The sequence below is a fragment of the Eublepharis macularius genome, chromosome 1 (genome assembly GCF_028583425.1).
Source record: "Eublepharis macularius isolate TG4126 chromosome 1, MPM_Emac_v1.0, whole genome shotgun sequence".
Classification (NCBI taxonomy): Eukaryota; Metazoa; Chordata; class Lepidosauria; order Squamata; family Eublepharidae; genus Eublepharis; species Eublepharis macularius.
Window position 1 is genome coordinate 217545197 of NC_072790.1, and position 12947 is coordinate 217558143.

A 12947-nucleotide genomic window follows, 5' to 3' on the forward strand; every position below is an offset into this window, starting at 1 on the left:
CAGCTTCCCTTTCAAATCATTGCAGGGCCAGATCAAGGGGAGGCAGGGGGGTAGTCTGCCCCCGGCACCGCCAAGGAGGGGGTGCTGGGTGCAGCTGCCAGCTGCTGGGAGCGCGTGGCGGCCTCCCTGCCCACCGTGCTGCCTTTTGGCTGCCCTTCAGGACAGGTGGCAGCCAGCTTGCTGTGTGTCCCATCCTGCAGGGCAGGCAAAAGGCAGCGGGGGGGGGGGGCTGGTAGGCTGCCTGCACCATTAGCCTGCCCCACGAGACAGGGGGCAGGCAAATGGCATGGGCGGCTTCCCAGCCCCCCGCACTGCCTCCGCCAACTCCTCAGCACACCAGGGCACCCAGCTTGACATCACAGAAGGGGCTGGACTTGGGTTGCCCTGGGCGCCAGCAACCCTAGATCCAGCCCTGAATCATTGTGTGTTTATTTAAAGGACATGCAGTCCTTTAATGTAAACAAGGTATCTGTTTCCATTGATAAATTGTCATTGCAATCCAATTCATGCTCTGATTTGATAATGTGAGTGTGGATTAAGCAGGGTCTGAACTTCAAACTCCTTGGTGCCTGTAAAAATAGACTATTTAAGATTACATATGAAAGTAAAAATGTGGTCTGACTTTCAATCAAAAGAAAACTAAACATGAATGAGTCTGATTTCCCATCTTTACTCTTTATTTTATACAGTCAGTGACCCAAAGAGAACCTGGTGCGAACTTTAGGGCTGTCAATTCTTGATTTCAAAAATACTGACTCCTGAGAGATGTTGCCTCATACCCAAAATGATAACATCAAACAAAATACATAGATTAAACCAGTCTTTATTAATTACAATCAGAACAGTGCAAATAATTTAAACTTGCCCTCCATCTTGTGCAGAGTCCCCAAGAAGCTGCCATTGGGTTTGCTAGTGTTTTCAATTCCTGATTTACCAACACTATTGGACTCTGTATGATGATTTGGATAAGGGGACACTCAATCCACAATTCGCTGATTCTCCCTCATTCAATGGACCATTGTCTCTGGAATCCATTCAGAACTTCCATCCATTGGCTGGTTTCATTGAAACGGAGAACCTTTCAACTCTGGCTGGGTTCTCAGAAAGTTAACATGAAGGTCTTTGGGCTGCTCTTTTCTGTCATTTTATGGATACTTCTTGCTAATTCAGGTAAGATTAATTAAAAATGAAATAATAGTTGGGCCCACCACACCAACCAGAGCCATCCCACATGAAAACAAATCATATAAATTACCTGGCTCCATCAGCACCTTGGATGAATGGGGACCTGGAATTTTGTCTCCCTGGTCCGTCCTTCTCTAGTCTGGTAATAGTGCATCAATTGGGTGATGTCAGGGGAAGAACCAGGGGAGGTATTACTATTAGATCTAGCATACCATTCTGTACCCCTCCCCTTTATATCCTAGTTACCAACCATATGGTCTTCAAAGCAGCTTAAAACATTTTAATAATAATACAATAATAACTTCTTTTCATCTCCAGGGTATTAGCTCTCAGCTGCTGTGTCTTAGATCTTATTCCATTTGTTGACTTTGGAATGGCAGTTGGTATATGATTCCATCTTCTAGACTGCATATCTATGCTCACTTGCCTAGAAGCAAGTTTTGGCAACATAAGATATTTTTCTCTTTAAAACATGTTTTTCATCTTAATATCCTTTTTATCTAAACACAGTACCCTGTTATTACTTTTGGGAGGGGAAGGTTTAAACTATGGACCTGGTACTGGAGAAAGAAGCCACATAACTCAAAATCTATCTATGTCTCAGAGACCACCCCCTGGTGAACCTCACCTTATGCTGCACTGTGTAAGCAGCACTGCTTAATCAGCTAGAACCGGGGGTCCACTCGTTGTGCCTGGGGGTTCCTGACAGCAGTACAGGGGCATAAGCATATTGTCCATTCTGTACTTGTTCATTTATTTCCTGTGAATTATTGGAGGAATTTAATAAATCTATTTCCCTCCAACACTTGTGTGTTTATTATCTTCAAATCCCAAAGAATCATTGCCCCTTGACAACACAAAGTCTCCCAAACCACATTCCCTACATTTCCAGCACAAGAGTAATTTTGAGATGGAATGGTCAGATTTTATCTACTAAATTTACTTAGTGTCTGATTAAACTATGGAGCTGTAGTTGTCCCCAGCAGAATATGGTACTGATTGGAAGAAATTCTAGCTCATTCCATAGTCATGTCCTCAGAATGTGGAGCCTTAGAAATCTGCTGTGAATCTGGATAGAATGCAGTTTTCCTAAGAAACGTTCCGTACACAGAAAGTGGATGGGGACAGCTAAGTTCTTTGTAATTGTTTCTTTATTGTTTCTTTACTTTGCAATAAACTCCCAGAGAAGGTAAGGCAGGCTTCTGCCTTGCTTGCTTTTAGAAAAGCCTCCACTGCTGTATTGTTCAGGGAATACAGCAGTGGAGACTTTTCTAAAACCATCTAGCATGGCTTATGCAGCTTTGTTAGGGTTTGCCAAATCTACGAGCATCATGGCACTGGTTGATGATGTCATTTTTGGTCTGACCTGGTAGAAAAGTCATTGCACAATAGCAGTTTTTGCTATATTTTGGGCCAATTCCAAAAGAATCAGCCCTGCTGCAATGCGGTTGCTTCTGGGTAGAGATAGGCACGAACAGAAAAAAAACCCCGAACATGATGTTCGTTGTTCGTTGCCATCCATGAACAGGGACTCACAAACAACCACGAACATGGCCCTGTTCACGAACATGTTCTTATTTGGCTGTTCGTGAGGGCCAGCAAGCTCTCCAGCCATCATCCAAATTTGGTCAAGATCCCTACTGCATCACTCCCAGAAACCTTACCTGAGCAAGCACCAGGAAAGGTACCAATAATAAATAATAGCTTGGCCCAGAACCTGGCAGCAGCCCTGGAACTTGAAGGGGTAGATCCATATCCCACCACACACAAAGAAAATTCAAGCTCTAAAGCACTCTCTGTATCAAAATGCCAACAAAAACTGTCTCTCCACTGTCTGCAAAGTCAGAGCTGGGAGGCCCCTCCCCCCTCCTCTTTGCTCCCTTGTAACAAATTTGGAGCTCCACACTTGAAAGGAAGACCTGCTTATCAAACTAAATTGGGTTTAGATTGGGGTTTCCAGGGCAACAGCAGGAGTTCAGACAGAGTTCAGACAATCCCTGCCTAAGTTGCCAAGGGAATTGATTGCATGTGCCAGACTGTCTGGCTTGACGAACAGCAACGAACGAGGCTTGCAACGACCACCTGCTCATTTAGAATGGGGCCCCATGAACAGCTTGTTCGCAAACAGCAGATTGGGCTGTTTGTGGCTTTTTTTTGTTCATATTGCTGTTCGTGCCCATCTCTACTTCCGAGTCATACCAGAAGTGATGTCATTGGACAGGGGATGCAGGGGTGTTCATGCCCATTTCCCTCATCTTGCTTGCTAGGTTCTTGCCAATGCTGGGCAATCCCTGGGTGGCCTGCTTCCTCCCACAAATCACTAGCAATCTGCAGGCAGTTCCTGTAATCTCCAAGAACTTGCCCACCATTGGCGGGAACCTGGCAAGGTTAAGGTTTGGACAAATATGTTATGATTACCTTGGGATTAGGGTTTTGCTGGACACTGATTCCTTATCTAAAAGCTGTTTTAGGATTGTTGTTTGCCATTATTGTTAGCTGTTTGGGTTCCTACTGTGCTAAAAAAATGGTGGGCATAAAAATATTTTAAATAAATACATAAAACAAAAATGTAGATCACTCGGTTGGTTCATGGTGTGAGTGGGGAAACAACAGTAGTGTAACACTTTTTTATTAGGAACAAGTGAACAAACATAAAATACTGCGGTATTTTACTTCCACTATTTTGTGATAATATGGTTGGTCTTAGTTGAAATAAAAAGATGCATCCAACCATATAGTTCCTCTAATGGAATGGCAGTTCTGTTTGTGGAAGAGAGGAGCAGTGATTTCTGCTGATTCACCCCTTCTACTGCAGAGCAGACCTCCGTTTCACTGCCTTTGCTGTTTGGGTCCACTGACATGATGGGGTTGAATGGGATGCTACAGCTGGGAGGGGGGGAGGTAGGAAAGTCCTCCTGCCTGATGCTAGATTGGGGGCTGATTTTTACCAAATAGGCCCCTGGCATGACCCATCTCTTCCAAGTCACTCTGGGAATGATGTCATTCCCAGCACAATGCAGAAGTGTTTCAGATCACATGGGAATACTATGGGAATTTCTTGGCCCATTCCTGGGCCTTTCCCCCCACAGGCCAGGTGAGAGGTAGGAGGAGAATGGAAACTGGGAGTGGGGGAATCCCTGATCCCACCTGGGGAGTGGTAACCCTGTCTATACACATTGTAAAATCTAGTAACCTCAGACCACAATAGGGGGCTTCTGCCAAGCTGCTGATTCCAGAATATACAATATGAATAGAGTTGCAAATGTAGACATGAGGAATCCTGAGGAAAAGCCGCCAGAGTTCCATGGGTGGGCCATGCCTATAAGGATGTGTGAAAATGGCCACTGCCTCTAATCTTCCCAGGTGCTTTGTACAAATGGGGAAATGTAACTCTGTCAGTGTTGAGGATCTTTCTATTGTCTAGCAAATATTCCATCTTTCTACTCTTTGAAACTAACGCTCTTACTATGAATGCACAAATAAGATAGGCATGATGTGAAAGTCAAAGTTTATGCTGTTTCAAAAGAGGTGATTTGACCAGTGAGGTCTGTAACCCAACCTCTACCTGACAGACAGGCCCTATGTGGCTTCTGAAAGTAGTAATTCCCAAATGAGGCTTGAGGTAAACAGGGAAAAACAACTTTTGTCAACTTTTGTTGATGGAATAAGGTTGTTCAAATAGGCTTGAACCTATAAAAAATTACAACACACAACATTTGCTGGGCCTACAAAGTGGTAACCTTTCAGTTAGCAAGATAGGAGTGCAGGCCACAATTATCAGCTGAGCTTTGATTCCTGAATTAAATCTTTGGCCTTTCCCCAATCTAAGGAATGCGTGTGAGCTCTTTCTGGAAATTCCATAACTTAGCCTGCTACTCCTGAAAACTAGACTTAACAGCACAGAATCCTCTTTGGAGTTATCATTGACACCAGTATACTTTATAGTAAAGGCTCCAGCAGCACCTTTAAGACTATTGTAGCATAAGCTTTCAAGAACCACAGCTCTCTGCATTAGATGCATCTATTTAGCATCTACAGACAGATGCATCTATTTTGCATCTATTTTACTATTTTGAAACTACAGATTAACACGGCTAACTCCTCTGATCTATGACAGTATACTTCAGGCTCTACGTAGGGCTGCCAGGTCCCCCTGGCAACTGGTGGGAGGAGGTGGGGTGAGACGGCGGCAGATGCACACCAGCACACATGCTTGCCAATGTCCCTGGCCAATGACATTTCTTCTAGTGCAATCTGGAAAGGAAGGCATCACACTAGGGCCAGTTCTATAACGATTGGCCCCAAACTATGCTTGGGGCCAATCGTTATAGAACTGGCCCAATTGTTAAAGAACTGGCTCTGATCTGACATCTTTGCTTCAGGGTTGCACTGGAAGAGAGGTCATCAGCCAGGGACGTGGGTTCATGCATGCCCATGGATACCATGCATGCCCATTTCCCCAGCCTGCCTTCTCCTGAGCCCACCAATTTTTCCTCCCTCCCAATCTGCTGGTAATTGGTGGGCAGGGGCATGAATCGCCAAGAGATTGCCTGCTATTAGCGAGCACCTGGCAAGGCTAGCTCTGAGACAATCTGAGAAAGGAATTCTTTCCTCATAGTTATCCAGAGGCACAAACTCTATCTGAAAACATTCACTGTTTTAGCCTGCTTATTCTTAAAGTAGGCTCTGAGACTGGATCCCTCCAGTATCTCTCTCTGAATGCTCAGATAAGAGCTGACAGTGTAACAGATTTTTCTTTTTCAATTCTCCCTCCCATCTGGTTCTTTCATCCATGCATTGGTCCTGATTGGCTGTTACCCCCTCTGGCACACACAACAAACAGGAATACAGGGGGCGGTGACTGACGGAAAGGGTAAGGACCTTTGTTCATGTACAGTGGGATATAAGTGTGTACCATTTATGTCATATGATACATGCAGCTAAGTATGGGAGGGAGGATAAGAGATATAGGTTTCCCCATAACAGCATCTGCAGCTTTTGTCATTGTTGCCAGTGATGCACTTCTTTAAGCATGTGAGATCTGTCAGGTAAGAAGATGCCAGCTCTAAGCCAGTGGTGCTCAGTAGAAGATTGCTGGGAAATTAGCAGATCCTAAACAGGAAAAGATGGACTCTCATCTCTTGGCTTACTCAGTTCTAACCATAAACGTTAACTCTTCTTTTTCTTATAATAACAGAGTCAAAAGAAACAACAGTGGACCCATATCAGCTGTGTTATGCAGATGGAGGTTTTTGCAAGGTTGGGCCCTGCATATACCCCTACAAGTTGATTGGAGTATGTACCAAGTATAAAGCTTGCTGTATAAAGTAAGAAATATTTCCCCTTTATTTTAAAAATGCTTGTTGGTGCTCTTTTCCACTTCACCTACGTGATGTGCTGCTAGGGTTCAGTTCCTCTACTTATGTGCAAAGGGCACATTTCCTTTGTGAAGGGAACTCTGTGTCAAAGGTCTGCAGCTGTGGACTCTCAGGTAGGAAGAGAACAGCTGTTGAATGGGAGGCATGTGTAGCTAGGGGCCCAGCAGGGCATGGCAGTGATTCTGGAGCCCCACCCTGGATTTTGCCTAGGGCCTCAGAATAATGATTCATACTACAGCTATAAATCAAAACTTGAACTAAAGGGGAATGCAGAGTTCGTAACTTGAGCAAGGGAACACCACCATAGAGTGTATGGCCAATCAAAGATATAGTGATGTAATATATGGTTCAGGCTGGGTATCATGCAGTCGGAAAACATTTACCCGCTTTAGAGATGAGGAAGACTGATGCTGAAACAAGCAGAGTGAATACATAAGGCAGATAAAGAGATTTTATGCATGATGGATAACTAGGGACAGTGAGCCAAGCTGCAAAATAAGGATCAGGTCACATATATGCATTATAGTATCAAAATGATTTAAATATGTAAGGAAAAGTTCTGTTAAAAATTAGCTAGTTTACAGACACATCTACTTACATCATAGCATACCTTCAGAAACGTTCTCAAACCATTTCATACATGTAACTATATTTCCCAAAGTTCTCGTTGGCAATTGTTTTTCTGAACATGCTCAGAAGACGTCATTGCCACAATAATTACAAAATGTATAAACAGACCTTTGCTGTCACCAGTCTTCAGGACTGCCACTTTCCTTTCTCTCTGTATGTAACAATAACTTTGGAAAAAAGACAAAATGTGGGATGGGTTAGAAACCATGAAACAAATACACTTATGATGGTGCAAGGGTGACACTGAACCATTGTGTGCCAAGCCAAAATTTAGATGGGAGTTGGGTGAAGTTCATAATGGCACAGGGATTCTGAACATGGAGAATACATTCTCACTCTCTTCCTTACTGAAATTCACAACCAATCCTATGAACTTTGAGCTTCCTGGAAACTGGTGATATGTTTAGGTCCTTCTATCCTTACCCCAGACAGACAGACAGACAGACAGACAATAGGGCTGTGCTGTAAGTATTCAGAGACATGCTTTGGTAAAGAAACTGGGATTGTAGACTATACTGCTGTGTATTGTCTGTTGCTGTAAGAATGTCCATACTGTGTAGTTTCTGCATTCGTTTAATATACCATGTCAAATTGCTTAGGTCTCATTTCAGCACTGATTCAGCTGTGTATTCAGATCTCACCTTGCTTTCAAATTTCTGCAATCCATACCTATTATACTGTTTATTGAATGTCTTAGCCATTGATCATACACTGTGTAATCTGCCTTGAGTCTCAGTGAGAAAGGCAAACTATAAACAATGTACATTTTAAAAAATCCATTTCAGGCTATACCCAAATCCTCACCGTTGTAAATAAGGACAATATTATAGAAGAAATATTTCAGGCACATGGAACCCACTATTTATGCATAAATTCCACGTCTTCTGCATGATCTCTGGGCAAGAGTTATTGCAGAGCTTTCATCCTCCTAGATTACCCAAAGTTGTCCGGCAAAATTAACATTGTTTCAGAGGCTTGGGATCAGCAAAATAGCTGGTGGAAACCAAACTAATAAAAGGGAATGCTTTAAAAACCTTGTTTTCAGCATGCACATTGCTATTAATTTCCCCCCACCCCTGACATGAAATGGTTAATATTACAGGAGTTTCTTTCAGGAAAAATTGACAAATCTTGCTGCATAATCCTATGGTGGTTGACCTACCCATGTTTTACTGCTCTGGTGAGTAAAACAAGGTTCTGTCAAGTAATAAGGATGAGATTTGAAAGCCAGGATCTGCTCAGACCCCAAGGGATAGTATTACTAAAACAGAACATCCTCAAGAATGGCAACCAGTCTAACTTTTGGGAGCAAAAAAAAAAACCCATTATAGAGCAAATTCAGTTGTATTCTGGGATAGAAGAACAGGTTTTATTGTCTGTTCTGCAATGACTTTTTCTTGCTTATGTTAACATGAACATAAGTCTTTCTCCTTCTCTTTTTTACAGTCCTTATGCTCCTACAGATTATGACGTGCATCCTCCACTAAGAGCTACTTCTGGATTCCAAAGGGGACTCACCCGCAAAAAGTGACCCTTTGCATTGCTCAAAACTAGAGGCTTGACATTCGATCTTTAAATAAACATGATTCAAAACATCACATGTGCTCACTTGGGCAGATGGAAAATGATTATTTGAGCTCTTGAGTAGTTTTCTGCTGTAACAGTCAGCAAAAAGCATCCTTCGCTGCTTTGTTTGTATAATGGCTATTTCTGCTGTACATGCTGCTTCACGATCATGATACAATCTGAGATTTATAGCACCCTGGAGAATTGTGCAAATTGTGATGTTTAACACTATGAAAATTTTTTGGAGTCATTTATGGCATTTGAAAACTCACTTAAAATACTGAGAAAGAAATGGATGAAGATGTGCAAATCTGGAAGGTCCTCCTCATGCATAACCCACGTTATGCAATTCATACTAAAAGTAGATCTAAACCTCTTCAGCTGTCATGGATCTGAACCAAAGAACTCTGGAGAATACAGTTTTGTAAACCAGGTAAGTATCACTAACAAAAGAATTTTTTTACACTTACAAAGGATATCCTAGCTATCTTAAGGAAATCCTACTACTTGATCTGATTTCAGATTTGTTGAAATCTGCAAGGTAGCCCATTGACTACATGGGCAAGAGACTGTACACCTTAGCATAGGAAACGTTGCAGGTGAATGTATTCAGATTAGGAAGCCACTATGCCCAGAAGGATGAAGTAATTCAGAAACAGCTAAATAGTAGTTAATGAAATTGTGTGATGTGAATTATAATTATACATTCATGCAGTTTCTTTATGGATTTGTTATCTGTCAATGTAGATTTTTTTACATCGGATTTTTTACATCCCTGAGCCTGTTCATGGAGAGGGCTGGCTAAAAATCAATCAATCAATCAATCAATCAATCAATCAATCAATCAATCAATCAATCAATCAATCAATCAATCAATCAATCAAACAAACAAACAAACAAACAAACAAACAAACAAACAAACAAACAAACAAAAAGGATTTCTTTAGTTTCTTACCTGATACACCTCACCAACACTCCTTAAATAATCACCTGTATCTAAAGCCCAGGCTAGCCTGGTCTTATCAAATCTCAGAAGCTAAGCAGGGTCACCTTTGGTTAGTAATTGGATGGGAGACCACCAAGGAAGACCAGTGTCACTATGCAGAGGCAGGCAACGGTGAACCACTCCTATTAGTCTCTTGCCTTGAAAAGCCCAGTAGGTGTGCTTTAGGTAGGGTATGACTTGACGACACTTTCCACCACCAGTATACAAATACCTAACAAATTACAAGCTCTTAAAACCCAAACATATGAACAATCTTTAGCCCTGTTCCAACTATATTTATTCAGATAAATCATTTAGACGTGCCTTATAGTTTGCAAACCTTAAAAACACACAAGAAAAAAATAAGGAAAGATTCCTATGGAAAGAATAAAAACACTCTTGGACAGTGAGTGTCCCCATTCTCTGCTGAGTGAGTTGAATATGGAGCCCTGGGGGCTCCCACCCTGCCACTGCCGTGCCTGCTCTGCTACTAGCACCACACCCACAAAGATTGTTTTGAGTAATATTTTAAAAGTCCACTGGTACGGCCAAAAGACAAATACCATTATCAGTATCATTGTGTTCCATTTTACCTTAGATGTTTTTCTTCTCTTAACGTTCTCATTCCCATTCTAAAACTCTACACCGTGTACCCATAGTTTTAAGACTAATCTTCTTGCACCATTTCAGATCTGTTAAATATTTACTTTTTCCCTTTTATGTAATCTCCACAACCTACTTGACCTTTGCACATTGTACTCTGCTTGTAGAATATGTGCCTTTCATCCTCTTGACTAATGAGTAGTTTACCAAGAACATGCAATTGAACATATAAAGGAATGTCGCTGAGTCAGATGCAAAGTTCTTCTAAGCCAGCATCCTGTTTCCAGTAATGATGCTCCTAGGAAGGCCTCAATCAGGGCTTGATGACAACAGGCCTCCAATAACTTCCCCAAACATTATTCAGAGGTTCACTGAGTTTGTGTTTGGAGATTTTGCTTAGCTATCAGTAGTACAGCCAGTGATAGACCTATACTTAGCATAGTTTTCCATAAGCTATCAATGGACTTTAGCCTTGATACTAGGGTTGCCAGCTCTGGCCTGGGAAACTAATAATAATAACAACCACATTTACATACTGCTCTTCTAGATAGATTAGTGCCCTACTCAGAGAGGTGAACATAGTGTTGTTATTATCCTTGCAATACAGCTGGAGAGCTGATGCTGAGATGGGTGGCTTACCCAAGGCCACTTACTCAGCTCATGGCAATCGTGGGTTTTGAACCAACAGACTGCTGATTCACAGCCTGATCACTTAACCATTATGCTATAGATTTGGGGGTGGAGCCTAAAGATGATGGGATTTGGGGAAGGGAGGGAACTCAGCAGGTCATGGTGCCATAGAGTCCACCCACCAAATAGCCATTTTCTCCAGGGGGACTGATCTGTTGTCATCTGGAACTCAGTTGTAATTCTGGGAGATCTCCAGGCCCCATCTGAAGGCTGGCAAACTACATGATTGTCACATAAATCTTCTGTGTTCAAGGGTAGTATATCTTTGAATACCAGATACTGAGGGCCACCAATACCGATAGACTGTTGAATTGATGTCCAACTTGTGGGCCACCTGTTGACCAATATTGATTTTTTAAAAAAAGGATGCAACCCTAGATGGACCCTTCATCTGATCCCTCAGAACCCTTCTTAGGTTTAGTTCTGTGTGCTGTTGTTGATGACTTAGAGTTGATCTAGGTATATAGAAATAAAACATGAAGGAGCCCTCATTGCATGGTGCTGCTTTAGAATGCTCAAAAGGGATTGCTTGTGCAAATGTTCACCTCTCCTATCCCACAAAACCCCTAACAAGCTGGCATGTCAAGTTTAAGAATGTTAGGACCATTATCTGTGGCATGTTAAGTCTTCCATAGACAAAGAGTCTCCGATATGGAAAAGCAGAGCATCAAATCTTGCACATCTGATGTGGAAGGATGAATCACATTTTCTTCTGTGTAGATTGGCCCTGATTTTTTCAAATGTCTTCCCAGCCAAATGTGCAACCCATACAAATACTTGTAACTTTCCCGAGTGCTGAAATGGACACAGAACTGTAATGTGCCCAGAGGTGGCAGGAATTGGAGGGGGTTGCCTGTGTGTTGTAGTGTTTAGAGTGTCAGACTATTATCTGGGAGACCCAGGTTCAAATCCCTGTTCTTCCAAGGAAGCTTGCTGGCTGACTTTTGGCCAGTCACACTGTCTCAGCCTAACCTACCTCACAGGGTTGCTGTGAGGAAAAAAATGGAGATGAGGAGAGCAATGTAAGCCACTTTGTGGTCCCCATTTGATGAGGAAGCTGGGTATAAATGATGTAAATAAATAAATTCAGCAAAAATAAGGACAAATTAATTAAATGTGCTGCAAAACAGAGAAAGGGACATAAGAACTGAAAAGAACAGAAGAAGATGGAGGCAACATAAGAGAAACAGGTAGAAATCAACCTGCTGGGGGTTCGATTGCTGCTGTAGCTCCAGATATTCATTCCAGAAAGTATTGAGAGTGAGGCTCGAAGCCCTACCCTACTCTCAGCTTCTGTGCCAGGGTGGCTGCTCTGAATTTGGCTGACTAGTTTAACCTCATTCCAGAGCTTAGAGCAGGGGTCCCCCAGATGGCACCTGTGGGTGCCATGACACCTTTTGATACCTTTCCTGGCATCCACCAGTTGTTTTTATAAAGTTTTTAGAAAGTGGGAGGGCCAGGCTTGGCTTTTGTCCAGCAGGGCTCCTGACTGGTCATTGAAGATGTAATTGGCTGTGCAGATTCAAAGAAGCATGGCTTTGGCACAGCACACGGATTTTTATTGCTTGACTGAAGGTAAGTTTTGTAAGCAAATTTTTTTTGAACAATATGTTCTTTTTCAAAAGTCCTGTTAAGCAGAGCATCTGCCTGAAATGTTGAAGAGTTACTATAAGAGTTATACATAAGCTCACTCCTTGGCTTTTTGTGATTGGCTCTGCTCCTGTGGCAGCCGTTTTGTGGTTGTGCCCACCACCCCATGTCAGAATTCCAAAGGAGCCTGCAGCCTCAAAAAGGTTGGAGACCCCTGGCTTAGGGACTGAGCAGGACTAATTCCAGAGGGGTAGCTCTGTTAGTTTATTGTAGAAATAAAGCAGAACTTCAGGGTGCCTTTAACACATTTCAGAATAAGC

At 42.4% G+C, this 12947-nt stretch overlaps 1 long non-coding RNA gene across 2 annotated transcripts; it reads right to left on the reverse strand.

Annotated features, from left to right (window-relative positions):
• Window positions 1-807: 807 nt before the first annotated feature.
• Window positions 808-10417, reverse strand: LOC129335168 (uncharacterized). 2 transcript variants are annotated; one of them, XR_008597571.1, is made up of 3 exons: window positions 10338-10417; window positions 7302-7360; window positions 808-6297 (listed from the first exon to the last, which is right to left on the reverse strand). It is a non-coding gene; the product is annotated as an uncharacterized LOC129335168 (long non-coding RNA). The 2 variants fall into 2 exon arrangements; XR_008597570.1 differs by having other exon boundaries at window positions 808-7360.
• Window positions 10418-12947: the final 2530 nt, after the last annotated feature.